The sequence below is a fragment of the Ambystoma mexicanum genome, unplaced genomic scaffold (assembly GCF_040938575.1).
Source record: "Ambystoma mexicanum isolate Mex_15411 unplaced genomic scaffold, UKY_AmexF1_1 Mex_scaf52, whole genome shotgun sequence".
In the NCBI taxonomy this organism is placed as follows: Eukaryota; Metazoa; Chordata; class Amphibia; order Caudata; family Ambystomatidae; genus Ambystoma; species Ambystoma mexicanum.
In genome coordinates this window covers 918111-944912 of record NW_027182469.1, presented here as the reverse complement: position 1 = coordinate 944912, position 26802 = coordinate 918111, and the positions used below count along the sequence as shown (strand labels likewise).

Sequence of the window (26802 nt, the reverse complement as noted above, 5' to 3'; positions counted from 1 at the left end):
TATTTGCATAATAGAAGGTTTCCCGCCTTAAGTTGAAACTGCCGTTCCATCTTCTGCTAAAAGAGGGCAGCAGAGTGCTTTCTTTGCGCAGAAAACAGACAAGCAATGCAATCATCTTATCTACCGTTTCCATTTTTCTTTTCCCATGCCTTTTAAAATATCAAGAGACACGTCTACAAAAGTGCCATGCATTGGCCGGGAATCGAACCCGGGCCTCCCGCTTGGGAAGCGAGAATTCTACCACTGAACTACCAATGCCTGACAAGCAGCATTACTGCGGTAGAGCACTTGATTTAACACACCTGCCAGTTCCATGCGAATGGTCACTCGTAAACTCTTGACTTCTGCTGAAAGCCTCATTGAAGGCCTTTGCAGACGTGTGAGACTGGCACCTACTCGGGCTGGGCCTCTATGAGCTGTTTGCATAATCTGAGATTGCCCTGCTTCCAGTCAAGGCGCAGCGGCCCCTTCTACTAAAAGGGATCAGCAGAGTGATCGCTAGTAGCAGAAATAAGGCAAGCAAGGCAATCAAGGCTTGTTTTTTTGTTCGGTCTCTTCCTTTTCACGATGCTTCAAAGTCAACGAAAGGTACATGTGCAAAACGCTCATGCATTGGCCGGGAATCGAACCCGGGCCTCCCGCGTGGCAGGCGAGAATTCTACCACTGAACCACCAATGCCTTACATGCTGCACACTGGCGCTACAGTGCTCTGGACCATTGCAGCCCAGAGCAGCTGATTTAACAGAGCACTGCAGTGACATGAGGATGGCGCCAGCTCCGGTGGGTGAATGGGAGCTGCGCTGCCCTGGCAGTCCTTCTCACTCACTTGGCCACGAACGGCCAGGTTCTATAGACAGGAAAAGTGGACAGAGGCAAGCACACTGGTAGATGAGGGTGGCCTTTGTATGGGTCGCTACTCTGAGTGCAGTTCCCTGAGCACCGTGCCTCAGGAAAGCCAGACTTCTACCGCAGGACTCAGGGGATATCTTTGCAGCCACACGAGGCTGACACCCTTTCAATCTGGGCTTCTGGGGTCTTCTGGGAATTATTTGCATAATAGGTTTCCCGCCTTAAATTGAAACTGCCGTTCCATCTTCTGCTAAAAGAGGGCAGCAGAGTGCTTTCTTTGCGCAGAAAACAGACAAGCAATGCAATCATCTTATCTACCGTTTCCATTTTTCTTTTCCCATGCCTTTTAAAATATCAAGAGACACGTCTACAAAAGTGCCATGCATTGGCCGGGAATCGAACCCGGGCCTCCCGCTTGGGAAGCGAGAATTCTACCACTGAACTACCAATGCCTGACAAGCAGCATTACTGCGGTAGAGCACTTGATTTAACACACCTGCCCGTTCCATGCGAATGGTCACTCGTAAACTCTTGACTTCTGCTGAAAGCCTCATTGAAGGCCTTTGCAGACGTGTGAGACTGGCACCTACTCGGGCTGGGCCTCTATGAGCGTTTTGCATAATCTGAGATTGCCCTGCTTCCAGTCAAGGCGCAGCGGCCCCTTCTACTAAAAGGGATCAGCAGAGTGATCGCTAGTAGCAGAAATAAGGCAAGCAAGGCAATCAAGGCTTGTTTTTTTGTTCGGTCTCTTCCTTTTCACGATGCTTCAAAGTCAACGAAAGGTACATGTGCAAAACGCTCATGCATTGGCCGGGAATCGAACCCGGGCCTCCCGCGTGGCAGGCGAGAATTCTACCACTGAACCACCAATGCCTTACATGCTGTACACTGGCGCTACAGTGCTCTGGACCATTGCAGCCCAGAGCAGCTGATTTAACAGAGCACTGCAGTGACATGAGGATGGCGCCAGCTCCGGTGGGTGAATGGGAGCTGCGCTGCCCTGGCAGTCCTTCTCACTCACTTGGCCACGAACGGCCACGAACGGCCAGGTTCTATAGACAGGAAAAGTGGACAGAGGCAAGCACACTGGTAGATGAGGGTGGCCTTTGTATGGGTCGCTACTCTGAGTGCAGTTCCCTGAGCACCGTGCCTCAGGAAAGCCAGACTTCTACCGCAGGACTCAGGGGATATCTTTGCAGCCACACGAGGCTGACACCCTTTCAATCTGGGCTTCTGGGGTCTTCTGGGAATTATTTGCATAATAGAAGGTTTCCCGCCTTAAGTTGAAACTGCAGTTCCATCTTCTGCTAAAAGAGGGCAGCAGATTGCTTTCTTTGCGCAGAAAACAGACAAGCAATGCAATCATCTTATCTACCGTTTCCATTTTTCTTTTCCCATGCCTTTTAAAATATCAAGAGACACGTCTACAAAAATGCCATGCATTGGCCGGGAATCGAACCCGGGCCTCCCGCTTGGGAAGGGAGAATTCTACCACTGAACTACCAATGCTTGACAAGCAGCATTACTGCGGTAGAGCGCTTGATTTAACACACCTGCCAGTTCCATGCGAATGGTCACTCGTAAACTCTTGACTTCTGCTGAAAGCCTCATTGAAGGCCTTTGCAGACGTGTGAGACTGGCACCTACTCGGGCTGGGCCTCTATGAGCTGTTTGCATAATCTGAGATTGCCCTGCTTCCAGTCAAGGCGCAGCGGCCCCTTCTACTAAAAGGGATCAGCAGAGTGATCGCTAGTAGCAGAAATAAGGCAAGCAAGGCAATCAAGGCTTGTTTTTTTGTTCGGTCTCTTCCTTTTCACGATGCTTCAAAGTCAACGAAAGGTACATGTGCAAAACGCTCATGCATTGGCCGGGAATCGAACCCGGGCCTCCCGCGTGGCAGGCGAGAATTCTACCACTGAACCACCAATGCCTTACATGCTGCACACTGGCGCTACAGTGCTCTGGACCATTGCAGCCCAGAGCAGCTGATTTAACAGAGCACTGCAGTGACATGAGGATGGCGCCAGCTCCGGTGGGTGAATGGGAGCTGCGCTGCCCTGGCAGTCCTTCTCACTCACTTGGCCACGAACGGCCAGGTTCTATAGACAGGAAAAGTGGACGGAGGCAAGCACACTGGTAGATGAGGGTGGCCTTTGTATGGGTCGCTACTCTGAGTGCAGTTCCCTGAGCACCGTGCCTCAGGAAAGCCAGACTTCTACTGCAGGACTCAGGGGATATCTTTGCAGCCACACGAGGCTGACACCCTTTCAATCTGGGCTTCTGGGGTCTTCTGGGAATTATTTGCATAATAGAAGGTTTCCCGCCTTAAGTTGAAACTGCAGTTCCATCTTCTGCTAAAAGAGGGCAGCAGAGTGCTTTCTTTGCGCAGAAAACAGACAAGCAATGCAATCATCTTATCTACCGTTTCCATTTTTCTTTTCCCATGCCTTTTAAAATATCAAGAGACACGTCTACAAAAGTGCCATGCATTGGCCGGGAATCGAACCCGGGCCTCCCGCTTGGGAAGCGAGAATTCTACCACTGAACTACCAATGCCTGACAAGCAGCATTACTGCGGTAGAGCGCTTGATTTAACACACCTGCCAGTTCCATGCGAATGGTCACTCGTAAACTCTTGACTTCTGCTGAAAGCCTCATTGAAGGCCTTTGCAGACGTGTGAGACTGGCACCTACTCGGGCTGGGCCTCTATGAGCTGTTTGCATAATCTGAGATTGCCCTGCTTCCAGTCAAGGCGCAGCGGCCCCTTCTTCTAAAAGGGATCAGCAGAGTGATCGCTAGTAGCAGAAATAAGGCAAGCAAGGCAATCAAGGCTTGTTTTTTTTGTTTGGTCTCTTCCTTTTCACGATGCTTCAAAGTCAACGAAAGGTACATGTGCAAAACGCTCATGCATTGGCCGGGAATCGAACCCGGGCCTCCCGCGTGGCAGGCGAGAATTCTACCACTGAACCACCAATGCCTTACATGCTGCACACTGGCGCTACAGTGCTCTGGACCATTGCAGCCCAGAGCAGCTGATTTAACAGAGCACTGCAGTGACATGAGGATGGCGCCAGCTCCGGTGGGTGAATGGGAGCTGCGCTGCCCTGGCAGTCCTTCTCACTCACTTGGCCACGAACGGCCACGAACGGCCAGGTTCTATAGACAGGAAAAGTGGACAGAGGCAAGCACACTGGTAGATGAGGGTGGCCTTTGTATGGGTCGCTACTCTGAGTGCAGTTCCCTGAGCACCGTGCCTCAGGAAAGCCAGACTTCTACCGCAGGACTCAGGGGATATCTTTGCAGCCACACGAGGCTGACACCCTTTCAATCTGGGCTTCTGGGGTCTTCTGGGAATTATTTGCATAATAGAAGGTTTCCCGCCTTAAGTTGAAACTGCCGTTCCATCTTCTGCTAAAAGAGGGCAGCAGAGTGCTTTCTTTGCGCAGAAAACAGACAAGCAATGCAATCATCTTATCTACCGTTTCCATTTTTCTTTTCCCATGCCTTTTAAAATATCAAGAGACACGTCTACAAAAGTGCCATGCATTGGCCGGGAATCGAACCCGGGCCTCCCGCTTGGGAAGCGAGAATTCTACCACTGAACTACCAATGCCTGACAAGCAGCATTACTGCGGTAGAGCACTTGATTTAACACACCTGCCAGTTCCATGCGAATGGTCACTCGTAAACTCTTGACTTCTGCTGAAAGCCTCATTGAAGGCCTTTGCAGACGTGTGAGACTGGCACCTACTCGGGCTGGGCCTCTATGAGCTGTTTGCATAATCTGAGATTGCCCTGCTTCCAGTCAAGGCGCAGCGGCCCCTTCTACTAAAAGGGATCAGCAGAGTGATCGCTAGTAGCAGAAATAAGGCAAGCAAGGCAATCAAGGCTTGTTTTTTTGTTCGGTCTCTTCCTTTTCACGATGCTTCAAAGTCAACGAAAGGTACATGTGCAAAACGCTCATGCATTGGCCGGGAATCGAACCCGGGCCTCCCGCGTGGCAGGCGAGAATTCTACCACTGAACCACCAATGCCTTACATGCTGCACACTGGTGCTACAGTGCTCTGGACCATTGCAGCCCAGAGCAGCTGATTTAACAGAGCACTGCAGTGACATGAGGATGGCGCCAGCTCCGGTGGGTGAATGGGAGCTGCGCTGCCCTGGCAGTCCTTCTCACTCACTTGGCCACGAACGGCCAGGTTCTATAGACAGGAAAAGTGGACAGAGGCAAGCACACTGGTAGATGAGGGTGGCCTTTGTATGGGTCGCTACTCTGAGTGCAGTTCCCTGAGCACCGTGCCTCAGGAAAGCCAGACTTCTACCGCAGGACTCAGGGGATATCTTTGCAGCCACACGAGGCTGACACCCTTTCAATCTGGGCTTCTGGGGTCTTCTGGGAATTATTTGCATAATAGGTTTCCCGCCTTAAGTTGAAACTGCCGTTCCATCTTCTGCTAAAAGAGGGCAGCAGAGTGCTTTCTTTGCGCAGAAAACAGACAAGCAATGCAATCATCTTATCTACCGTTTCCATTTTTCTTTTCCCATGCCTTTTAAAATATCAAGAGACACGTCTACAAAAGTGCCATGCATTGGTCGGGAATCGAACCCGGGCCTCCCGCTTGGGAAGCGAGAATTCTACCACTGAACTACCAATGCTTGACAAGCAGCATTACTGCGGTAGAGCGCTTGATTTAACACACCTGCCAGTTCCATGCGAATGGTCACTCGTAAACTCTTGACTTCTGCTGAAAGCCTCATTGAAGGCCTTTGCAGACGTGTGAGACTGGCACCTACTCGGGCTGGGCCTCTATGAGTGTTTTGCATAATCTGAGATTGCCCTGCTTCCAGTCAAGGCGCAGCGGCCCCTTCTACTAAAAGGGATCAGCAGAGTGATCGCTAGTAGCAGAAATAAGGCAAGCAAGGCAATCAAGGCTTGTTTTTTTGTTCGGTCTCTTCCTTTTCACGATGCTTCAAAGTCAACGAAAGGTACATGTGCAAAACGCTCATGCATTGGCCTGGAATCGAACCCGGGCCTCCCGCGTGGCAGGCGAGAATTCTACCACTGAACCACCAATGCCTTACATGCTGCACACTGGCGCTACAGTGCTCTGGACCATTGCAGCCCAGAGCAGCTGATTTAACAGAGCACTGCAGTGACATGAGGATGGCGCCAGCTCCGGTGGGTGAATGGGAGCTGCGCTGCCCTGGCAGTCCTTCTCACTCACTTGGCCACGAACGGCCACGAACGGCCAGGTTCTATAGACAGGAAAAGTGGACAGAGGCAAGCACACTGGTAGATGAGGGTGGCCTTTGTATGGGTCGCTACTCTGAGTGCAGTTCCCTGAGCACCGTGCCTCAGGAAAGCCAGACTTCTACCGCAGGACTCAGGGGATATCTTTGCAGCCACACGAGGCTGACACCCTTTCAATCTGGGCTTCTGGGGTCTTCTGGGAATTATTTGCATAATAGAAGGTTTCCCGCCTTAAGTTGAAACTGCCGTTCCATCTTCTGCTAAAAGAGGGCAGCAGAGTGCTTTCTTTGCGCAGAAAACAGACAAGCAATGCAATCATCTTATCTACCGTTTCCATTTTTCTTTTCCCATGCCTTTTAAAATATCAAGAGACACGTCTACAAAAGTGCCATGCATTGGCCGGGAATCAAACCCGGGCCTCCCGCTTGGGAAGCGAGAATTCTACCACTGAACTACCAATGCCTGACAAGCAGCATTACTGCGGTAGAGCACTTGATTTAACACACCTGCCAGTTCCATGCGAATGGTCACTCGTAAACTCTTGACTTCTGCTGAAAGCCTCATTGAAGGCCTTTGCAGACGTGTGAGACTGGCACCTACTCGGGCTGGGCCTCTATGAGCTGTTTGCATAATCTGAGATTGCCCTGCTTCCAGTCAAGGCGCAGCGGCCCCTTCTACTAAAAGGGATCAGCAGAGTGATCGCTAGTAGCAGAAATAAGGCAAGCAAGGCAATCAAGGCTTGTTTTTTTGTTCGGTCTCTTCCTTTTCACGATGCTTCAAAGTCAACGAAAGGTACATGTGCAAAACGCTCATGCATTGGCCGGGAATCGAACCCGGGCCTCCCGCGTGGCAGGCGAGAATTCTACCACTGAACCACCAATGCCTTACATGCTGCACACTGGCGCTACAGTGCTCTGGACCATTGCAGCCCAGAGCAGCTGATTTAACAGAGCACTGCAGTGACATGAGGATGGCGCCAGCTCCGGTGGGTGAATGGGAGCTGCGCTGCCCTGGCAGTCCTTCTCACTCACTTGGCCACGAACGGCCACGAACGGCCAGGTTCTATAGACAGGAAAAGTGGACAGAGGCAAGCACACTGGTAGATGAGGGTGGCCTTTGTATGGGTCGCTACTCTGAGTGCAGTTCCCTGAGCACCGTGCCTCAGGAAAGCCAGACTTCTACCGCAGGACTCAGGGGATATCTTTGCAGCCACACGAGGCTGACACCCTTTCAATCTGGGCTTCTGGGGTCTTCTGGGAATTATTTGCATAATAGAAGGTTTCCCGCCTTAAGTTGAAACTGCAGTTCCATCTTCTGCTAAAAGAGGGCAGCAGATTGCTTTCTTTGCGCAGAAAACAGACAAGCAATGCAATCATCTTATCTACCGTTTCCATTTTTCTTTTCCCATGCCTTTTAAAATATCAAGAGACACGTCTACAAAAGTGCCATGCATTGGCCGGGAATCGAACCCGGGCCTCCCGCTTGGGAAGCGAGAATTCTACCACTGAACTACCAATGCCTGACAAGCAGCATTACTGCGGTAGAGCGCTTGATTTAACACACCTGCCAGTTCCATGCGAATGGTCACTCGTAAACTCTTGACTTCTGCTGAAAGCCTCATTGAAGGCCTTTGCAGACGTGTGAGACTGGCACCTACTCGGGCTGGGCCTCTATGAGCTGTTTGCATAATCTGAGATTGCCCTGCTTCCAGTCAAGGCGCAGCGGCCCCTTCTTCTAAAAGGGATCAGCAGAGTGATCGCTAGTAGCAGAAATAAGGCAAGCAAGGCAATCAAGGCTTGTTTTTTTTGTTTGGTCTCTTCCTTTTCACGATGCTTCAAAGTCAACGAAAGGTACATGTGCAAAACGCTCATGCATTGGCCGGGAATCGAACCTGGGCCTCCCGCGCGGCAGGCGAGAATTCTACCACTGAACCACCAATGCCTTACATGCTGCACACTGGCGGTACAGTGCTCTGGACCATTTCAGCCCAGAGCAGCTGATTTAACAGAGCACTGCAGTGACATGAGGATGGCGCCAGCTCCGGTGGGTGAATGGGAGCTGCGCTGCCCTGGCAGTCCTTCTCACTCACTTGGCCACGAACGGCCAGGTTCTATAGACAGGAAAAGTCGACAGAGGCAAGCACACTGGTAGATGAGGGTGGCCTTTGTATGGGTCGCTACTCTGAGTGCAGTTCCCTGAGCACCGTGCCTCAGGAAAGCCAGACTTCTACCGCAGGACTCAGGGGATATCTTTGCAGCCACACGAGGCTGACACCCTTTCAATCTGGGCTTCTGGGGTCTTCTGGGAATTATTTGCATAATAGAAGGTTTCCCGCCTTCAGTTGAAACTGCAGTTCCATCTTCTGCTAAAAGAGGGCAGCAGAGTGCTTTCTTTGCGCAGAAAACAGACAAGCAATGCAATCATCTTATCTACCGTTTCCATTTTTCTTTTCCCATGCCTTTTAAAATATCAAGAGACACGTCTACAAAAGCGCCATGCATTGGCCGGGAATCGAACCCGGGCCTCCCCCTTGGGAAGCGAGAATTCTACCACTGAACTACCAATGCTTGACAAGCAGCATTACTGCCGTAGAGCGCTTGATTTAACACACATGCCAGTTCCATGCGAATGGTCACTCGTAAACTCTTGACTTCTGCTGAAAGCCTCATTGAAGGCCTTTGCAGACGTGTGAGACTGGCACCTACTCGGGCTGGGCCTCTATGAGCTGTTTGCATAATCTGAGATTGCCCTGCTTCCAGTCAAGGCGCAGCGGCCCCTTCTACTAAAAGGGATCAGCAGAGTGATCGCTAGTAGCAGAAATAAGGCAAGCAAGGCAATCAAGGCTTGTTTTTTTGTTTGGTCTCTTCCTTTTCACGATGCTTCAAAGTCAATGAAAGGTACATGTGCAAAACGCTCATGCATTGGCCGGGAATCGAACCCGGGCCTCCCGCGTGGCAGGCGAGAATTCTACCACTGAACCACCAATGCCTTACATGCTGCACACTGGCGCTACAGTGCTCTGGACCATTACAGCCCAGAGCAGCTGATTTAACAGAGCACTGCAGTGACATGAGGATGGCGCCAGCTCCGGTGGGTGAATGGGAGCTGCGCTGCCCTGGCAGTCCTTCTCACTCACTTGGCCACGAACGGCCAGGTTCTATAGACAGGAAAAGTGGACAGAGGCAAGCACACTGGTAGATGAGGGTGGACTTTGTATGGGTCGCTACTCTGAGTGCAGTTCCCTGAGCACCGTGCCTCAGGAAAGCCAGACTTCTACTGCAGGACTCAGGGGATATCTTTGCAGCCACACGAGGCTGACACCCTTTCAATCTGGGCTTCTGGGGTCTTCTGGGAATTATTTGCATAATAGAAGGTTTCCCGCCTTAAGTTGAAACTGCAGTTCCATCTTCTGCTAAAAGAGGGCAGCAGAGTGCTTTCTTTGCGCAGAAAACAGACAAGCAATGCAATCATCTTATCTACCGTTTCCATTTTTCTTTTCCCATGCCTTTTAAAATATCAAGAGACACGTCTACAAAAGTGCCATGCATTGGCCGGGAATCGAACCCGGGCCTCCCGCTTGGGAAGCGAGAATTCTACCACTGAGCTACCAATGCCTGACAAGCAGCAATACTGCGGTAGAGCACTTGATTTAACACACCTGCCAGTTCCATGCGAATGGTCACTCGTAAACTCTTGACTTCTGCTGAAAGCCTCATTGAAGGCCTTTGCAGACGTGTGAGACTGGCACCTACTTGGGCTGGGCCTCTATGAGCTGTTTGCATAATCTGAGATTGCCCTGCTTCCAGTCAAGGCGCAGCGGCCCCTTCTACTAAAAGGGATCAGCAGAGTGATCGCTAGTAGCAGAAATAAGGCAAGCAAGGCAATCAAGGCTTGTTTTTTTGTTCGGTCTCTTCCTTTTCACGATGCTTCAAAGTCAACGAAAGGTACATGTGCAAAACGCTCATGCATTGGCCGGGAATCGAACCCGGGCCTCCCGCGTGGCAGGCGAGAATTCTACCACTGAACCACCAATGCCTTACATGCTGCACACTGGCGCTACAGTGCTCTGGACCATTGCAGCCCAGAGCAGCTGATTTAACAGAGCACTGCAGTGACATGAGGATGGCGCCAGCTCCGGTGGGTGAATGGGAGCTGCGCTGCCCTGGCAGTCCTTCTCACTCACTTGGCCACGAACGGCCACGAACGGCCAGGTTCTATAGACAGGAAAAGTGGACAGAGGCAAGCACACTGGTAGATGAGGGTGGCCTTTGTATGGGTCACTACTCTGAGTGCAGTTCCCTGAGCACCGTGCCTCAGGAAAGCCAGACTTCTACCGCAGGACTCAGGGGATATCTTTGCAGCCACACGAGGCTGACACCCTTTCAATCTGGGCTTCTGGGGTCTTCTGGGAATTATTTGCATAATAGAAGGTTTCCCGCCTTAAGTTGAAACTGCAGTTCCATCTTCTGCTAAAAGAGGGCAGCAGAGTGCTTTCTTTGCGCAGAAAACAGACAAGCAATGCAATCATCTTATCTACCGTTTCCATTTTTCTTTTCCCATGCCTTTTAAAATATCAAGAGACACGTCTACAAAAGTGCCATGCATTGGCCGGGAATCAAACCCGGGCTTCCCGCGTGGCAGGCGAGAATTCTACCACTGAACCACCAATGCCTTACATGCTGCACACTGGCGCTACAGTGCTCTGGACCATTGCAGGCCAGAGCAGCTGATTTAACAGAGCACTGCAGTGACATGAGGATGGCGCCAGCTCCGGTGGGTGAATGGGAGCTGCGCTGCCCTGGCAGTCCTTCTCACTCACTTGGCCACGAACGGCCAGGTTCTATAGACAGGAAAAGTGGACAGAGGCAAGCACACTGGTAGATGAGGGTGGCCTTTGTATGGGTCGCTACTCTGAGTGCAGTTCCCTGAGCACCGTGCCTCAGGAAAGCCAGACTTCTACCGCAGGACTCAGGGGATATCTTTGCAGCCACACAAGGCTGACACCCTTTCAATCTGGGCTTCTGGGGTCTTCTGGGAATTATTTGCATAATAGGTTTCCCGCCTTAAATTGAAACTGCCGTTCCATCTTCTGCTAAAAGAGGGCAGCAGAGTGCTTTCTTTGCGCAGAAAACAGACAAGCAATGCAATCATCTTATCTACCGTTTCCATTTTTCTTTTCCCATGCCTTTTAAAATATCAAGAGACACGTCTACAAAAGTGCCATGCATTGGCCGGGAATCGAACCCGGGCCTCCCACTTGGGAAGCAAGAATTCTACCACTGAGCTACCAATGCCTGACAAGCAGCATTACTGCGGTAGAGCACTTGATTTAACACACCTGCCAGTTCCATGCGAATGGTCACTCGTAAACTCTTGACTTCTGCTGAAAGCCTCATTGAAGGCCTTTGCAGACGTGTGAGACTGGCACCTACTCGGGCTGGGCCTCTATGAGCTGTTTGCATAATCTGAGATTGCCCTGCTTCCAGTCAAGGCGCAGCGGCCCCTTCTACTAAAAGGGATCAGCAGAGTGATCGCTAGTAGCAGAAATAAGGCAAGCAAGGCAATCAAGGCTTGTTTTTTTGTTCGGTCTCTTCCTTTTCACGATGCTTCAAAGTCAACGAAAGGTACATGTGCAAAACGCTCATGCATTGGCCGGGAATCGAACCCGGGCCTCCCGCGTGGCAGGCGAGAATTCTACCACTGAACCACCAATGCCTTACATGCTGCACACTGGCGCTACAGTGCTCTGGACCATTGCAGCCCAGAGCAGCTGATTTAACAGAGCACTGCAGTGACATGAGGATGGCGCCAGCTCCAGTGGGTGAATGGGAGCTGCGCTGCCCTGGCAGTCCTTCTCACTCACTTGGCCACGAACGGCCAGGTTCTATAGACAGAAAAAAGTGGACGGAGGCAAGCACACTGGTAGATGAGGGTGGCCTTTGTATGGGTCGCTACTCTGAGTGCAGTTCCCTGAGCACCGTGCCTCAGGAAAGCCAGACTTCTACTGCAGGACTCAGGGGATATCTTTGCAGCCACACGAGGCTGACACCCTTTCAATCTGGGCTTCTGGGGTCTTCTGGGAATTATTTGCATAATAGAAGGTTTCCCGCCTTAAGTTGAAACTGCAGTTCCATCTTCTGCTAAAAGAGGGCAGCAGAGTGCTTTCTTTGCGCAGAAAACAGACAAGCAATGCAATCATCTTATCTACCGTTTCCATTTTTCTTTTCCCATGCCTTTTAAAATATCAAGAGACACGTCTACAAAAGTGCCATGCATTGGCCGGGAATCGAACCCGGGCCTCCCGCTTGGGAAGCGAGAATTCTACCACTGAACTACCAATGCCTGACAAGCAGCATTACTGCGGTAGAGCGCTTGATTTAACACACCTGCCAGTTCCATGCGAATGGTCACTCGTAAACTCTTGACTTCTGCTGAAAGCCTCATTGAAGGCCTTTGCAGACGTGTGAGACTGGCACCTACTCGGGCTGGGCCTCTATGAGCTGTTTGCATAATCTGAGATTGCCCTGCTTCCAGTCAAGGCGCAGCGGCCCCTTCTTCTAAAAGGGATCAGCAGAGTGATCGCTAGTAGCAGAAATAAGGCAAGCAAGGCAATCAAGGCTTGTTTTTTTTGTTTGGTCTCTTCCTTTTCACGATGCTTCAAAGTCAACGAAAGGTACATGTGCAAAACGCTCATGCATTGGCCGGGAATCGAACCCGGGCCTCCCGCGTGGCAGGCGAGAATTCTACCACTGAACCACCAATGCCTTACATGCTGCACACTGGCGCTACAGTGCTCTGGACCATTTCAGCCCAGAGCAGCTGATTTAACAGAGCACTGCAGTGACATGAGGATGGCGCCAGCTCCGGTGGGTGAATGGGAGCTGCGCTGCCCTGGCAGTCCTTCTCACTCACTTGGCCACGAACGGCCAGGTTCTATAGACAGGAAAAGTCGACAGAGGCAAGCACACTGGTAGATGAGGGTGGCCTTTGTATGGGTCGCTACTCTGAGTGCAGTTCCCTGAGCACCGTGCCTCAGGAAAGCCAGACTTCTACCGCAGGACTCAGGGGATATCTTTGCAGCCACACGAGGCTGACACCCTTTCAATCTGGGCTTCTGGGGTCTTCTGGGAATTATTTGCATAATAGAAGGTTTCCCGCCTTAAGTTGAAACTGCAGTTCCATCTTCTGCTAAAAGAGGGCAGCAGAGTGCTTTCTTTGCGCAGAAAACAGACAAGCAATGCAATCATCTTATCTACCGTTTCCATTTTTCTTTTCCCATGCCTTTTAAAATATCAAGAGACACGTCTACAAAAGTGCCATGCATTGGCCGGGAATCGAACCCGGGCCTCCCGCTTGGGAAGCGAGAATTTTACCACTGAACTACCAATGCTTGACAAGCAGCATTACTGCGGTAGAGCGCTTGATTTAACACACCTGCCAGTTCCATGCGAATGGTCACTCGTAAACTCTTGACTTCTGCTGAAAGCCTCATTGAAGGCCTTTGCAGACGTGTGAGACTGGCACCTACTCGGGCTGGGCCTCTATGAGCTGTTTGCATAATCTGAGATTGCCCTGCTTCCAGTCAAGGCGCAGCGGCCCCTTCTACTAAAAGGGATCAGCAGAGTGATCGCTAGTAGCAGAAATAAGGCAAGCAAGGCAATCAAGGCTTGTTTTTTTTGTTTGGTCTCTTCCTTTTCACGATGCTTCAAAGTCAACGAAAGGTACATGTGCAAAACGCTCATGCATTGGCCGGGAATCGAACCCGGGCCTCCCGCGTGGCAGGCGAGAATTCTACCACTGAACCACCAATGCCTTACATGCTGCACACTGGCGCTACAGTGCTCTGGACCATTTCAGCCCAGAGCAGCTGATTTAACAGAGCACTGCAGTGACATGAGGATGGCGCCAGCTCCGGTGGGTGAATGGGAGCTGCGCTGCCCTGGCAGTCCTTCTCACTCACTTGGCCACGAACGGCCAGGTTCTATAGACAGGAAAAGTCGACAGAGGCAAGCACACTGGTAGATGAGGGTGGCCTTTGTATGGGTCGCTACTCTGAGTGCAGTTCCCTGAGCACCGTGCCTCAGGAAAGCCAGACTTCTACCGCAGGACTCAGGGGATATCTTTGCAGCCACACGAGGCTGACACCCTTTCAATCTGGGCTTCTGGGGTCTTCTGGGAATTATTTGCATAATAGAAGGTTTCCCGCCTTAAGTTGAAACTGCAGTTCCATCTTCTGCTAAAAGAGGGCAGCAGAGTGCTTTCTTTGCGCAGAAAACAGACAAGCAATGCAATCATCTTATCTACCGTTTCCATTTTTCTTTTCCCATGCCTTTTAAAATATCAAGAGACACGTCTACAAAAGTGCCATGCATTGGCCGGGAATCGAACCCGGGCCTCCCGCTTGGGAAGCGAGAATTCTACCACTGAACTACCAATGCTTGACAAGCAGCATTACTGCCGTAGAGCGCTTGATTTAACACACATGCCAGTTCCATGCGAATGGTCACTCGTAAACTCTTGACTTCTGCTGCAAGCCTCATTGAAGGCCTTTGCAGACGTGTGAGACTGGCACCTACTCGGGCTGGGCCTCTATGAGCTGTTTGCATAATCTGAGATTGCCCTGCTTCCAGTCAAGGCGCAGCGGCCCCTTTTACTAAAAGGGATCAGCAGAGTGATCGCTAGTAGCAGAAATAAGGCAAGCAAGGCAATCAAGGCTTGTTTTTTTGTTTGGTCTCTTCCTTTTCACGATGCTTCAAAGTCAATGAAAGGTACATGTGCAAAACGCTCATGCATTGGCCGGGAATCGAACCCGGGCCTCCCGCGTGGCAGGCGAGAATTCTACCACTGAACCACCAATGCCTTACATGCTGCACACTGGCGCTACAGTGCTCTGGACCATTACAGCCCAGAGCAGCTGATTTAACAGAGCACTGCAGTGACATGAGGATGGCGCCAGCTCCGGTGGGTGAATGGGAGCTGCGCTGCCCTGGCAGTCCTTCTCACTCACTTGGCCACGAACGGCCACGAACGGCCAGGTTCTATAGACAGGAAAAGTGGACAGAGGCAAGCACACTGGTAGATGAGGGTGGCCTTTGTATGGGTCACTACTCTGAGTGCAGTTCCCTGAGCACCGTGCCTCAGGAAAGCCAGACTTCTACCGCAGGACTCAGGGGATATCTTTGCAGCCACACGAGGCTGACACCCTTTCAATCTGGGCTTCTGGGGTCTTCTGGGAATTATTTCCATAATAGAAGGTTTCCCGCCTTAAGTTGAAACTGCAGTTCCATCTTCTGCTAAAAGAGGGCAGCAGAGTGCTTTCTTTGCGCAGAAAACAGACAAGCAATGCAATCATCTTATCTACCGTTTCCATTTTTCTTTTCCCATGCCTTTTAAAATATCAAGAGACACGTCTACAAAAGTGCCATGCATTGGCCGGGAATCAAACCCGGGCCTCCCGCGTGGCAGGCGAGAATTCTACCACTGAACCACCAATGCCTTACATGCTGCACACTGGCGCTACAGTGCTCTGGACCATTGCAGGCCAGAGCAGCTGATTTAACAGAGCACTGCAGTGACATGAGGATGGCGCCAGCTCCGGTGGGTGAATGGGAGCTGCGCTGCCCTGGCAGTCCTTCTCACTCACTTGGCCACGAACGGCCAGGTTCTATAGACAGGAAAAGTGGACAGAGGCAAGCACACTGGTAGATGAGGGTGGCCTTTGTATGGGTCGCTACTCTGAGTGCAGTTCCCTGAGCACCGTGCCTCAGGAAAGCCAGACTTCTACCGCAGGACTCAGGGGATATCTTTGCAGCCACACAAGGCTGACACCCTTTCAATCTGGGCTTCTGGGGTCTTCTGGGAATTATTTGCATAATAGGTTTCCCGCCTTAAGTTGAAACTGCCGTTCCATCTTCTGCTAAAAGAGGGCAGCAGAGTGCTTTCTTTGCGCAGAAAACAGACAAGCAATGCAATCATCTTATCTACCGTTTCCATTTTTCTTTTCCCATGCCTTTTAAAATATCAAGAGACACGTCTACAAAAGTGCCATGCATTGGCCGGGAATCGAACCCGGGCCTCCCACTTGGGAAGCGAGAATTCTACCACTGAGCTACCAATGCCTGACAAGCAGCATTACTGCGGTAGAGCACTTGATTTAACACACCTGCCAGTTCCATGCGAATGGTCACTCGTAAACTCTTGACTTCTGCTGAAAGCCTCATTGAAGGCCTTTGCAGACGTGTGAGACTGGCACCTACTCGGGCTGGGCCTCTATGAGCTGTTTGCATAATCTGAGATTGCCCTGCTTCCAGTCAAGGCGCAGCGGCCCCTTCTACTAAAAGGGATCAGCAGAGTGATCGCTAGTAGCAGAAATAAGGCAAGCAAGGCAATCAAGGCTTGTTTTTTTGTTCGGTCTCTTCCTTTTCACGATGCTTCAAAGTCAACGAAAGGTACATGTGCAAAACGCTCATGCATTGGCCGGGAATCGAACCCGGGCCTCCCGCGTGGCAGGCGAGAATTCTACCACTGAACCACCAATGCCTTACATGCTGCACACTGGCGCTACAGTGCTCTGGACCATTGCAGCCCAGAGCAGCTGATTTAACAGAGCACTGCAGTGACATGAGGATGGCGCCAGCTCCGGTGGGTGAATGGGAGCTGCGCTGCCCTGGCAGTCCTTCTCACTCACTTGGCCACGAACGGCCAGGTTCTATAGACAGGAAAAGTGGACGGAGGCAAGCACACTGGTAGATGAGGGTGGCCTTTGTATGGGTCGCTACTCTGAGTGCAGTTCCCTGAGCACCGTGCCTCAGGAAAGCCAGACTTCTACTGCAGGACTCAGGGGATATCTTTGCAGCCACACGAGGCTGACACCCTTTCAATCTGGGCTTCTGGGGTCTTCTGGGAATTATTTGCATAATAGAAGGTTTCCCGCCTTAAGTTGAAACTGCAGTTCCATCTTCTGCTAAAAGAGGGCAGCAGAGTGCTTTCTTTGCGCAGAAAACAGACAAGCAATGCAATCATCTTATCTACCGTTTCCATTTTTCTTTTCCCATGCCTTTTAAAATATCAAGAGACACGTCTACAAAAGTGCCATGCATTGGCCGGGAATCGAACCCGGGCCTCCCGCTTGGGAAGCGAGAATTCTACCACTGAACTACCAATGCCTGACAAGCAGCATTACTGCGGTAGAGCGCTTGATTTAACACACCTGCCAGTTCCATGCGAATGGTCACTCGTAAACTCTTGACTTCTGCTGAAAGCCTCATTGAAGGCCTTTGCAGACGTGTGAGACTGGCACCTACTCGGGCTGGGCCTCTATGAGCTGTTTGCATAATCTGAGATTGCCCTGCTTCCAGTCAAGGCGCAGCGGCCCCTTCTTCTAAAAGGGATCAGCAGAGTGATCGCTAGTAGCAGAAATAAGGCAAGCAAGGCTTGTTTTTTTTGTTTGGTCTCTTCCTTTTCACGATGCTTCAAAGTCAACGAAAGGTACATGTGCAAAACGCTCATGCATTGGCCGGGAATCGAACCCGGGCCTCCCGCGTGGCAGGCGAGAATTCTACCACTGAACCACCAATGCCTTACATGCTGCACACTGGCGCTACAGTGCTCTGGACCATTGCAGCCCAGAGCAGCTGATTTAACAGAGCACTGCAGTGACATGAGGATGGCGCCAGCTCCGGTGGGTGAATGGGAGCTGCGCTGCCCTGGCAGTCCTTCTCACTCACTTGGCCACGAACGGCCACGAACGGCCAGGTTCTATAGACAGGAAAAGTGGACAGAGGCAAGCACACTGGTAGATGAGGGTGGCCTTTGTATGGGTCGCTACTCTGAGTGCAGTTCCCTGAGCACCGTGCCTCAGGAAAGCCAGACTTCTACCGCAGGACTCAGGGGATATCTTTGCAGCCACACGAGGCTGACACCCTTTCAATCTGGGCTTCTGGGGTCTTCTGGGAATTATTTGCATAATAGAAGGTTTCCCGCCTTAAGTTGAAACTGCCGTTCCATCTTCTGCTAAAAGAGGGCAGCAGAGTGCTTTCTTTGCGCAGAAAACAGACAAGCAATGCAATCATCTTATCTACCGTTTCCATTTTTCTTTTCCCATGCCTTTTAAAATATCAAGAGACACGTCTACAAAAGTGCCATGCATTGGCCGGGAATCGAACCCGGGCCTCCCGCTTGGGAAGCGAGAATTCTACCACTGAACTACCAATGCCTGACAAGCTGCATTACTGCGGTAGAGCGCTTGATTTAACACACCTGCCAGTTCCATGCGAATGGTCACTCGTAAACTCTTGACTTCTGCTGAAAGCCTCATTGAAGGCCTTTGCAGACGTGTGAGACTGGCACCTACTCGGGCTGGGCCTCTATGAGCTGTTTGCATAATCTGAGATTGCCCTGCTTCCAGTCAAGGCGCAGCGGCCCCTTCTTCTAAAAGGGATCAGCAGAGTGATCGCTAGTAGCAGAAATAAGGCAAGCAAGGCAATCAAGGCTTGTTTTTTTTGTTTGGTCTCTTCCTTTTCACGATGCTTCAAAGTCAACGAAAGGTACATGTGCAAAACGCTCATGCATTGGCCGGGAATCGAACCCGGGCCTCCCGCGTGGCAGGCGAGAATTCTACCACTGAACCACCAATGCCTTACATGCTGCACACTGGCGCTACAGTGCTCTGGACCATTTCAGCCCAGAGCAGCTGATTTAACAGAGCACTGCAGTGACATGAGGATGGCGCCAGCTCCGGTGGGTGAATGGGAGCTGCGCTGCCCTGGCAGTCCTTCTCACTCACTTGGCCACGAACGGCCAGGTTCTATAGACAGGAAAAGTCGACAGAGGCAAGCACACTGGTAGATGAGGGTGGCCTTTGTATGGGTCGCTACTCTGAGTGCAGTTCCCTGAGCACCGTGCCTCAGGAAAGCCAGACTTCTACCGCAGGACTCAGGGGATATCTTTGCAGCCACACGAGGCTGACACCCTTTCAATCTGGGCTTCTGGGGTCTTCTGGGAATTATTTGCATAATAGAAGGTTTCCCGCCTTAAGTTGAAACTGCAGTTCCATCTTCTGCTAAAAGAGGGCAGCAGAGTGCTTTCTTTGCGCAGAAAACAGACAAGCAATGCAATCATCTTATCTACCGTTTCCATTTTTCTTTTCCCATGCCTTTTAAAATATCAAGAGACACGTCTACAAAAGTGCCATGCATTGGCCGGGAATCGAACCCGGGCCTCCCGCTTGGGAAGCGAGAATTTTACCACTGAACTACCAATGCTTGACAAGGAGCATTACTGCGGTAGAGCGCTTGATTTAACACACCTGCCAGTTCCATGCGAATGGTCACTCGTAAACTCTTGACTTCTGCTGAAAGCCTCATTGAAGGCCTTTGCAGACGTGTGAGACTGGCACCTACTCGGGCTGGGCCTCTATGAGCTGTTTGCATAATCTGAGATTGCCCTGCTTCCAGTCAAGGCGCAGCGGCCCCTTCTACTAAAAGGGATCAGCAGAGTGATCGCTAGTAGCAGAAATAAGGCAAGCAAGGCAATCAAGGCTTGTTTTTTTTGTTTGGTCTCTTCCTTTTCACGATGCTTCAAAGTCAACGAAAGGTACATGTGCAAAACGCTCATGCATTGGCCGGGAATCGAACCCGGGCCTCCCGCGTGGCAGGCGAGAATTCTACCACTGAACCACCAATGCCTTACATGCTGCACACTGGCGCTACAGTGCTCTGGACCATTTCAGCCCAGAGCAGCTGATTTAACAGAGCACTGCAGTGACATGAGGATGGCGCCAGCTCCGGTGGGTGAATGGGAGCTGCGCTGCCCTGGCAGTCCTTCTCACTCACTTGGCCACGAACGGCCAGGTTCTATAGACAGGAAAAGTCGACAGAGGCAAGCACACTGGTAGATGAGGGTGGCCTTTGTATGGGTCGCTACTCTGAGTGCAGTTCCCTGAGCACCGTGCCTCAGGAAAGCCAGACTTCTACCGCAGGACTCAGGGGATATCTTTGCAGCCACACGAGGCTGACACCCTTTCAATCTGGGCTTCTGGGGTCTTCTGGGAATTATTTGCATAATAGAAGGTTTCCCGCCTTAAGTTGAAACTGCAGTTCCATCTTCTGCTAAAAGAGGGCAGCAGAGTGCTTTCTTTGCGCAGAAAACAGACAAGCAATGCAATCATCTTATCTACCGTTTCCATTTTTCTTTTCCCATGCCTTTTAAAATATCAAGAGACACGTCTACAAAAGTGCCATGCATTGGCCGGGAATCGAACCCGGGCCTCCCGCTTGGGAAGCGAGAATTCTACCACTGAACTACCAATGCTTGACAAGCAGCATTACTGCCGTAGAGCGCTTGATTTAACACACATGCCAGTTCCATGCGAATGGTCACTCGTAAACTCTTGACTTCTGCTGCAAGCCTCATTGAAGGCCTTTGCAGACGTGTGAGACTGGCACCTACTCGGGCTGGGCCTCTATGAGCTGTTTGCATAATCTGAGATTGCCCTGCTTCCAGTCAAGGCGCAGCGGCCCCTTCTACTAAAAGGGATCAGCAGAGTGATCGCTAGTAGCAGAAATAAGGCAAGCAAGGCAATCAAGGCTTGTTTTTTTGTTTGGTCTCTTCCTTTTCACGATGCTTCAAAGTCAATGAAAGGTACATGTGCAAAACGCTCATGCATTGGCCGGGAATCGAACCCGGGCCTCCCGCGTGGCAGGCGAGAATTCTACCACTGAACCACCAATGCCTTACATGCTGCACACTGGCGCTACAGTGCTCTGGACCATTACAGCCCAGAGCAGCTGATTTAACAGAGCACTGCAGTGACATGAGGATGGCGCCAGCTCCGGTGGGTGAATGGGAGCTGCGCTGCCCTGGCAGTCCTTCTCACTCACTTGGCCACGAACGGCCAGGTTCTATAGACAGGAAAAGTGGACAGAGGCAAGCACACTGGTAGATGAGGGTGGACTTTGTATGGGTCGCTACTCTGAGTGCAGTTCCCTGAGCACCGTGCCTCAGGAAAGCCAGACTTCTACTGCAGGACTCAGGGGATATCTTTGCAGCCACACGAGGCTGACACCCTTTCAATCTGGGCTTCTGGGGTCTTCTGGGAATTATTTGCATAATAGAAGGTTTCCCGCCTTAAGTTGAAACTGCAGTTCCATCTTCTGCTAAAAGAGGGCAGCAGAGTGCTTTCTTTGCGCAGAAAACAGACAAGCAATGCAATCATCTTATCTACCGTTTCCATTTTTCTTTTCCCATGCCTTTTAAAATATCAAGAGACACGTCTACAAAAGTGCCATGCATTGGCCGGGAATCAAACCCGGGCCTCCCGCGTGGCAGGCGAGAATTCTACCACTGAACCACCAATGCCTTACATGCTGCACACTGGCGCTACAGTGCTCTGGACCATTGCAGGCCAGAGCAGCTGATTTAACAGAGCACTGCAGTGACATGAGGATGGCGCCAGCTCCGGTGGGTGAATGGGAGCTGCGCTGCCCTGGCAGTCCTTCTCACTCACTTGGCCACGAACGGCCAGGTTCTATAGACAGGAAAAGTGGACAGAGGCAAGCACACTGGTAGATGAGGGTGGCCTTTGTATGGGTCGCTACTCTGAGTGCAGTTCCCTGAGCACCGTGCCTCAGGAAAGCCAGACTTCTACCGCAGGACTCAGGGGATATCTTTGCAGCCACACGAGGCTGACACCCTTTCAATCTGGGCTTCTGGGGTCTTCTGGGAATTATTTGCATAATAGAAGGTTTCCCGCCTTAAGTTGAAACTGCAGTTCCATCTTCTGCTAAAAGAGGGCAGCAGAGTGCTTTCTTTGCGCAGAAAACAGACAAGCAATGCAATCATCTTATCTACCGTTTCCATTTTTCTTTTCCCATGCCTTTTAAAATATCAAGAGACACGTCTACAAAAGTGCCATGCATTGGCCGGGAATCGAACCCGGGCCTCCCGCTTGGGAAGCGAGAATTCTACCACTGAACTACCAATGCCTGACAAGCAGCATTACTGCGGTAGAGCGCTTGATTTAACACACCTGCCAGTTCCATGCGAATGGTCACTCGTAAACTCTTGACTTCTGCTGAAAGCCTCATTGAAGGCCTTTGCAGACGTGTGAGACTGGCACCTACTCGGGCTGGGCCTCTATGAGCTGTTTGCATAATCTGAGATTGCCCTGCTTCCAGTCAAGGCGCAGCGGCCCCTTCTTCTAAAAGGGATCAGCAGAGTGATCGCTAGTAGCAGAAATAAGGCAAGCAAGGCAATCAAGGCTTGTTTTTTTTGTTTGGTCTCTTCCTTTTCACGATGCTTCAAAGTCAACGAAAGGTACATGTGCAAAACGCTCATGCATTGGCCGGGAATCGAACCCGGGCCTCCCGCGTGGCAGGCGAGAATTCTACCACTGAACCACCAATGCCTTACATGCTGCACACTGGCGCTACAGTGCTCTGGACCATTTCAGCCCAGAGCAGCTGATTTAACAGAGCACTGCAGTGACATGAGGATGGCGCCAGCTCCGGTGGGTGAATGGGAGCTGCGCTGCCCTGGCAGTCCTTCTCACTCACTTGGCCACGAACGGCCAGGTTCTATAGACAGGAAAAGTCGACAGAGGCAAGCACACTGGTAGATGAGGGTGGCCTTTGTATGGGTCGCTACTCTGAGTGCAGTTCCCTGAGCACCGTGCCTCAGGAAAGCCAGACTTCTACCGCAGGACTCAGGGGATATCTTTGCAGCCACACGAGGCTGACACCCTTTCAATCTGGGCTTCTGGGGTCTTCTGGGAATTATTTGCATAATAGAAGGTTTCCCGCCTTAAGTTGAAACTGCAGTTCCATCTTCTGCTAAAAGAGGGCAGCAGAGTGCTTTCTTTGCGCAGAAAACAGACAAGCAATGCAATCATCTTATCTACCGTTTCCATTTTTCTTTTCCCATGCCTTTTAAAATATCAAGAGACACGTCTACAAAAGCGCCATGCATTGGCCGGGAATCGAACCCGGGCCTCCCCCTTGGGAAGCGAGAATTCTACCACTGAACTACCAATGCTTGACAAGCAGCATTACTGCCGTAGAGCGCTTGATTTAACACACATGCCAGTTCCATGCGAATGGTCACTCGTAAACTCTTGACTTCTGCTGAAAGCCTCATTGAAGGCCTTTGCAGACGTGTGAGACTGGCACCTACTCGGGCTGGGCCTCTATGAGCTGTTTGCATAATCTGAGATTGCCCTGCTTCCAGTCAAGGCGCAGCGGCCCCTTCTACTAAAAGGGATCAGCAGAGTGATCGCTAGTAGCAGAAATAAGGCAAGCAAGGCAATCAAGGCTTGTTTTTTTTGTTTGGTCTCTTCCTTTTCACGATGCTTCAAAGTCAATGAAAGGTACATGTGCAAAACGCTCATGCATTGGCCGGGAATCGAACCCGGGCCTCCCGCGTGGCAGGCGAGAATTCTACCACTGAACCACCAATGCCTTACATGCTGCACACTGGCGCTACAGTGCTCTGGACCATTACAGCCCAGAGCAGCTGATTTAACAGAGCACTGCAGTGACATGAGGATGGCGCCAGCTCCGGTGGGTGAATGGGAGCTGCGCTGCCCTGGCAGTCCTTCTCACTCACTTGGCCACGAACGGCCAGGTTCTATAGACAGGAAAAGTGGACAGAGGCAAGCACACTGGTAGATGAGGGTGGACTTTGTATGGGTCGCTACTCTGAGTGCAGTTCCCTGAGCACCGTGCCTCAGGAAAGCCAGACTTCTACTGCAGGACTCAGGGGATATCTTTGCAGCCACACGAGGCTGACACCCTTTCAATCTGGGCTTCTGGGGTCTTCTGGGAATTATTTGCATAATAGAAGGTTTCCCGCCTTAAGTTGAAACTGCAGTTCCATCTTCTGCTAAAAGAGGGCAGCAGAGTGCTTTCTTTGCGCAGAAAACAGACAAGCAATGCAATCATCTTATCTACCGTTTCCATTTTTCTTTTCCCATGCCTTTTAAAATATCAAGAGACACGTCTACAAAAGTGCCATGCATTGGCCGGGAATCGAACCCGGGCCTCCCGCTTGGGAAGCGAGAATTCTACCACTGAGCTACCAATGCCTGACAAGCAGCAATACTGCGGTAGAGCACTTGATTTAACACACCTGCCAGTTCCATGCGAATGGTCACTCGTAAACTCTTGACTTCTGCTGAAAGCCTCATTGAAGGCCTTTGCAGACGTGTGAGACTGGCACCTACTTGGGCTGGGCCTCTATGAGCTGTTTGCATAATCTGAGATTGCCCTGCTTCCAGTCAAGGCGCAGCGGCCCCTTCTACTAAAAGGGATCAGCAGAGTGATCGCTAGTAGCAGAAATAAGGCAAGCAAGGCAATCAAGGCTTGTTTTTTTGTTCGGTCTCTTCCTTTTCACGATGCTTCAAAGTCAACGAAAGGTACATGTGCAAAACGCTCATGCATTGGCCGGGAATCGAACCCGGGCCTCCCGCGTGGCAGGCGAGAATTCTACCACTGAACCACCAATGCCTTACATGCTGCACACTGGCGCTACAGTGCTCTGGACCATTGCAGCCCAGAGCAGCTGATTTAACAGAGCACTGCAGTGACATGAGGATGGCGCCAGCTCCGGTGGGTGAATGGGAGCTGCGCTGCCCTGGCAGTCCTTCTCACTCACTTGGCCACGAACGGCCAGGTTCTATAGACAGGAAAAGTGGACAGAGGCAAGCACACTGGTAGATGAGGGTGGCCTTTGTATGGGTCGCTACTCTGAGTGCAGTTCCCTGAGCACCGTGCCTCAGGAAAGCCAGACTTCTACCGCAGGACTCAGGGGATATCTTTGCAGCCACACGAGGCTGACACCCTTTCAATCTGGGCTTCTGGGGTCTTCTGGGAATTATTTGCATAATAGGTTTCCCGCCTTAAATTGAAACTGCCGTTCCATCTTCTGCTAAAAGAGGGCAGCAGAGTGCTTTCTTTGCGCAGAAAACAGACAAGCAATGCAATCATCTTATCTACCGTTTCCATTTTTCTTTTCCCATGCCTTTTAAAATATCAAGAGACACGTCTACAAAAGTGCCATGCATTGGCCGGGAATCGAACCCGGGCCTCCCGCTTGGGAAGCGAGAATTCTACCACTGAACTACCAATGCCTGACAAGCAGCATTACTGCGGTAGAGCACTTGATTTAACACACCTGCCAGTTCCATGCGAATGGTCACTCGTAAACTCTTGACTTCTGCTGAAAGCCTCATTGAAGGCCTTTGCAGACGTGTGAGACTGGCACCTACTCGGGCTGGGCCTCTATGAGCGTTTTGCATAATCTGAGATTGCCCTGCTTCCAGTCAAGGCGCAGCGGCCCCTTCTACTAAAAGGGATCAGCAGAGTGATCGCTAGTAGCAGAAATAAGGCAAGCAAGGCAATCAAGGCTTGTTTTTTTGTTCGGTCTCTTCCTTTTCACGATGCTTCAAAGTCAACGAAAGGTACATGTGCAAAACGCTCATGCATTGGCCGGGAATCGAACCCGGGCCTCCCGCGTGGCAGGCGAGAATTCTACCACTGAACCACCAATGCCTTACATGCTGTACACTGGCGCTACAGTGCTCTGGACCATTGCAGCCCAGAGCAGCTGATTTAACAGAGCACTGCAGTGACATGAGGATGGCGCCAGCTCCGGTGGGTGAATGGGAGCTGCGCTGCCCTGGCAGTCCTTCTCACTCACTTGGCCACGAACGGCCACGAACGGCCAGGTTCTATAGACAGGAAAAGTGGACAGAGGCAAGCACACTGGTAGATGAGGGTGGCCTTTGTATGGGTCGCTACTCTGAGTGCAGTTCCCTGAGCACCGTGCCTCAGGAAAGCCAGACTTCTACCGCAGGACTCAGGGGATATCTTTGCAGCCACACGAGGCTGACACCCTTTCAATCTGGGCTTCTGGGGTCTTCTGGGAATTATTTGCATAATAGAAGGTTTCCCGCCTTAAGTTGAAACTGCCGTTCCATCTTCTGCTAAAAGAGGGCAGCAGAGTGCTTTCTTTGCGCAGAAAACAGACAAGCAATGCAATCATCTTATCTACCGTTTCCATTTTTCTTTTCCCATGCCTTTTAAAATATCAAGAGACACGTCTACAAAAGTGCCATGCATTGGCCGGGAATCGAACCCGGGCCTCCCACTTGGGAAGCGAGAATTCTACCACTGAGCTACCAATGCCTGACAAGCAGCATTACTGCGGTAGAGCACTTGATTTAACACACCTGCCAGTTCCATGCGAATGGTCACTCGTAAACTCTTGACTTCTGCTGAAAGCCTCATTGAAGGCCTTTGCAGACGTGTGAGACTGGCACCTACTCGGGCTGGGCCTCTATGAGCTGTTTGCATAATCTGAGATTGCCCTGCTTCCAGTCAAGGCGCAGCGGCCCCTTCTACTAAAAGGGATCAGCAGAGTGATCGCTAGTAGCAGAAATAAGGCAAGCAAGGCAATCAAGGCTTGTTTTTTTGTTCGGTCTCTTCCTTTTCACGATGCTTCAAAGTCAACGAAAGGTACATGTGCAAAACGCTCATGCATTGGCCGGGAATCGAACCCGGGCCTCCCGCGTGGCAGGCGAGAATTCTACCACTGAACCACCAATGCCTTACATGCTGCACACTGGCGCTACAGTGCTCTGGACCATTGCAGCCCAGAGCAGCTGATTTAACAGAGCACTGCAGTGACATGAGGATGGCGCCAGC

The 26802-nt window shown here is 51.2% G+C and overlaps 40 non-coding genes across 40 annotated transcripts; all 40 read right to left on the bottom strand.

Moving 5' to 3' along the window:
- Nucleotides 1-187: 187 nt before the first annotated feature.
- Nucleotides 188-258, bottom strand: TRNAG-CCC (transfer RNA glycine (anticodon CCC)). The gene has a single exon. It is a non-coding gene; the product is annotated as a tRNA-Gly (tRNA).
- A 350-nt stretch (nt 259-608) lies between these two features.
- TRNAG-GCC (transfer RNA glycine (anticodon GCC)) lies at nt 609-679 on the bottom strand. Its single transcript has one exon. It is a non-coding gene; the product is annotated as a tRNA-Gly (tRNA).
- A 552-nt stretch (nt 680-1231) lies between these two features.
- Nucleotides 1232-1302, bottom strand: TRNAG-CCC (transfer RNA glycine (anticodon CCC)). The gene has a single exon. It is a non-coding gene; the product is annotated as a tRNA-Gly (tRNA).
- Nucleotides 1303-1652: 350 nt separating this feature from the next.
- Nucleotides 1653-1723, bottom strand: TRNAG-GCC (transfer RNA glycine (anticodon GCC)). The gene has a single exon. It is a non-coding gene; the product is annotated as a tRNA-Gly (tRNA).
- Nucleotides 1724-2709: 986 nt separating this feature from the next.
- Nucleotides 2710-2780, bottom strand: TRNAG-GCC (transfer RNA glycine (anticodon GCC)). Its single transcript has one exon. It is a non-coding gene; the product is annotated as a tRNA-Gly (tRNA).
- Nucleotides 2781-3335: 555 nt separating this feature from the next.
- Nucleotides 3336-3406, bottom strand: TRNAG-CCC (transfer RNA glycine (anticodon CCC)). The gene has a single exon. It is a non-coding gene; the product is annotated as a tRNA-Gly (tRNA).
- A 351-nt stretch (nt 3407-3757) lies between these two features.
- On the bottom strand, nt 3758-3828 carry TRNAG-GCC (transfer RNA glycine (anticodon GCC)). Its single transcript has one exon. It is a non-coding gene; the product is annotated as a tRNA-Gly (tRNA).
- A 565-nt stretch (nt 3829-4393) lies between these two features.
- On the bottom strand, nt 4394-4464 carry TRNAG-CCC (transfer RNA glycine (anticodon CCC)). The gene has a single exon. It is a non-coding gene; the product is annotated as a tRNA-Gly (tRNA).
- Nucleotides 4465-4814: 350 nt separating this feature from the next.
- TRNAG-GCC (transfer RNA glycine (anticodon GCC)) lies at nt 4815-4885 on the bottom strand. The gene has a single exon. It is a non-coding gene; the product is annotated as a tRNA-Gly (tRNA).
- Nucleotides 4886-5437: 552 nt separating this feature from the next.
- On the bottom strand, nt 5438-5508 carry TRNAG-CCC (transfer RNA glycine (anticodon CCC)). Its single transcript has one exon. It is a non-coding gene; the product is annotated as a tRNA-Gly (tRNA).
- Nucleotides 5509-6494: 986 nt separating this feature from the next.
- On the bottom strand, nt 6495-6565 carry TRNAG-CCC (transfer RNA glycine (anticodon CCC)). The gene has a single exon. It is a non-coding gene; the product is annotated as a tRNA-Gly (tRNA).
- Nucleotides 6566-6915: 350 nt separating this feature from the next.
- Nucleotides 6916-6986, bottom strand: TRNAG-GCC (transfer RNA glycine (anticodon GCC)). The gene has a single exon. It is a non-coding gene; the product is annotated as a tRNA-Gly (tRNA).
- A 565-nt stretch (nt 6987-7551) lies between these two features.
- TRNAG-CCC (transfer RNA glycine (anticodon CCC)) lies at nt 7552-7622 on the bottom strand. Its single transcript has one exon. It is a non-coding gene; the product is annotated as a tRNA-Gly (tRNA).
- A 1398-nt stretch (nt 7623-9020) lies between these two features.
- TRNAG-GCC (transfer RNA glycine (anticodon GCC)) lies at nt 9021-9091 on the bottom strand. Its single transcript has one exon. It is a non-coding gene; the product is annotated as a tRNA-Gly (tRNA).
- Nucleotides 9092-9646: 555 nt separating this feature from the next.
- Nucleotides 9647-9717, bottom strand: TRNAG-CCC (transfer RNA glycine (anticodon CCC)). The gene has a single exon. It is a non-coding gene; the product is annotated as a tRNA-Gly (tRNA).
- A 350-nt stretch (nt 9718-10067) lies between these two features.
- Nucleotides 10068-10138, bottom strand: TRNAG-GCC (transfer RNA glycine (anticodon GCC)). Its single transcript has one exon. It is a non-coding gene; the product is annotated as a tRNA-Gly (tRNA).
- Nucleotides 10139-11747: 1609 nt separating this feature from the next.
- TRNAG-GCC (transfer RNA glycine (anticodon GCC)) lies at nt 11748-11818 on the bottom strand. The gene has a single exon. It is a non-coding gene; the product is annotated as a tRNA-Gly (tRNA).
- Nucleotides 11819-12374: 556 nt separating this feature from the next.
- On the bottom strand, nt 12375-12445 carry TRNAG-CCC (transfer RNA glycine (anticodon CCC)). Its single transcript has one exon. It is a non-coding gene; the product is annotated as a tRNA-Gly (tRNA).
- A 351-nt stretch (nt 12446-12796) lies between these two features.
- On the bottom strand, nt 12797-12867 carry TRNAG-GCC (transfer RNA glycine (anticodon GCC)). Its single transcript has one exon. It is a non-coding gene; the product is annotated as a tRNA-Gly (tRNA).
- Nucleotides 12868-13422: 555 nt separating this feature from the next.
- On the bottom strand, nt 13423-13493 carry TRNAG-CCC (transfer RNA glycine (anticodon CCC)). Its single transcript has one exon. It is a non-coding gene; the product is annotated as a tRNA-Gly (tRNA).
- A 351-nt stretch (nt 13494-13844) lies between these two features.
- TRNAG-GCC (transfer RNA glycine (anticodon GCC)) lies at nt 13845-13915 on the bottom strand. Its single transcript has one exon. It is a non-coding gene; the product is annotated as a tRNA-Gly (tRNA).
- Nucleotides 13916-14470: 555 nt separating this feature from the next.
- Nucleotides 14471-14541, bottom strand: TRNAG-CCC (transfer RNA glycine (anticodon CCC)). Its single transcript has one exon. It is a non-coding gene; the product is annotated as a tRNA-Gly (tRNA).
- A 350-nt stretch (nt 14542-14891) lies between these two features.
- On the bottom strand, nt 14892-14962 carry TRNAG-GCC (transfer RNA glycine (anticodon GCC)). The gene has a single exon. It is a non-coding gene; the product is annotated as a tRNA-Gly (tRNA).
- Nucleotides 14963-16571: 1609 nt separating this feature from the next.
- On the bottom strand, nt 16572-16642 carry TRNAG-GCC (transfer RNA glycine (anticodon GCC)). The gene has a single exon. It is a non-coding gene; the product is annotated as a tRNA-Gly (tRNA).
- Nucleotides 16643-17197: 555 nt separating this feature from the next.
- Nucleotides 17198-17268, bottom strand: TRNAG-CCC (transfer RNA glycine (anticodon CCC)). Its single transcript has one exon. It is a non-coding gene; the product is annotated as a tRNA-Gly (tRNA).
- A 342-nt stretch (nt 17269-17610) lies between these two features.
- Nucleotides 17611-17681, bottom strand: TRNAG-GCC (transfer RNA glycine (anticodon GCC)). Its single transcript has one exon. It is a non-coding gene; the product is annotated as a tRNA-Gly (tRNA).
- Nucleotides 17682-18246: 565 nt separating this feature from the next.
- Nucleotides 18247-18317, bottom strand: TRNAG-CCC (transfer RNA glycine (anticodon CCC)). Its single transcript has one exon. It is a non-coding gene; the product is annotated as a tRNA-Gly (tRNA).
- A 351-nt stretch (nt 18318-18668) lies between these two features.
- On the bottom strand, nt 18669-18739 carry TRNAG-GCC (transfer RNA glycine (anticodon GCC)). The gene has a single exon. It is a non-coding gene; the product is annotated as a tRNA-Gly (tRNA).
- A 555-nt stretch (nt 18740-19294) lies between these two features.
- Nucleotides 19295-19365, bottom strand: TRNAG-CCC (transfer RNA glycine (anticodon CCC)). Its single transcript has one exon. It is a non-coding gene; the product is annotated as a tRNA-Gly (tRNA).
- Nucleotides 19366-19716: 351 nt separating this feature from the next.
- TRNAG-GCC (transfer RNA glycine (anticodon GCC)) lies at nt 19717-19787 on the bottom strand. Its single transcript has one exon. It is a non-coding gene; the product is annotated as a tRNA-Gly (tRNA).
- Nucleotides 19788-20342: 555 nt separating this feature from the next.
- Nucleotides 20343-20413, bottom strand: TRNAG-CCC (transfer RNA glycine (anticodon CCC)). Its single transcript has one exon. It is a non-coding gene; the product is annotated as a tRNA-Gly (tRNA).
- Nucleotides 20414-20763: 350 nt separating this feature from the next.
- Nucleotides 20764-20834, bottom strand: TRNAG-GCC (transfer RNA glycine (anticodon GCC)). The gene has a single exon. It is a non-coding gene; the product is annotated as a tRNA-Gly (tRNA).
- A 1181-nt stretch (nt 20835-22015) lies between these two features.
- On the bottom strand, nt 22016-22086 carry TRNAG-CCC (transfer RNA glycine (anticodon CCC)). Its single transcript has one exon. It is a non-coding gene; the product is annotated as a tRNA-Gly (tRNA).
- Nucleotides 22087-22437: 351 nt separating this feature from the next.
- Nucleotides 22438-22508, bottom strand: TRNAG-GCC (transfer RNA glycine (anticodon GCC)). Its single transcript has one exon. It is a non-coding gene; the product is annotated as a tRNA-Gly (tRNA).
- Nucleotides 22509-23485: 977 nt separating this feature from the next.
- On the bottom strand, nt 23486-23556 carry TRNAG-GCC (transfer RNA glycine (anticodon GCC)). The gene has a single exon. It is a non-coding gene; the product is annotated as a tRNA-Gly (tRNA).
- Nucleotides 23557-24111: 555 nt separating this feature from the next.
- TRNAG-CCC (transfer RNA glycine (anticodon CCC)) lies at nt 24112-24182 on the bottom strand. Its single transcript has one exon. It is a non-coding gene; the product is annotated as a tRNA-Gly (tRNA).
- A 350-nt stretch (nt 24183-24532) lies between these two features.
- On the bottom strand, nt 24533-24603 carry TRNAG-GCC (transfer RNA glycine (anticodon GCC)). The gene has a single exon. It is a non-coding gene; the product is annotated as a tRNA-Gly (tRNA).
- Nucleotides 24604-25155: 552 nt separating this feature from the next.
- Nucleotides 25156-25226, bottom strand: TRNAG-CCC (transfer RNA glycine (anticodon CCC)). The gene has a single exon. It is a non-coding gene; the product is annotated as a tRNA-Gly (tRNA).
- A 350-nt stretch (nt 25227-25576) lies between these two features.
- Nucleotides 25577-25647, bottom strand: TRNAG-GCC (transfer RNA glycine (anticodon GCC)). Its single transcript has one exon. It is a non-coding gene; the product is annotated as a tRNA-Gly (tRNA).
- Nucleotides 25648-26633: 986 nt separating this feature from the next.
- TRNAG-GCC (transfer RNA glycine (anticodon GCC)) lies at nt 26634-26704 on the bottom strand. The gene has a single exon. It is a non-coding gene; the product is annotated as a tRNA-Gly (tRNA).
- Nucleotides 26705-26802: the final 98 nt, after the last annotated feature.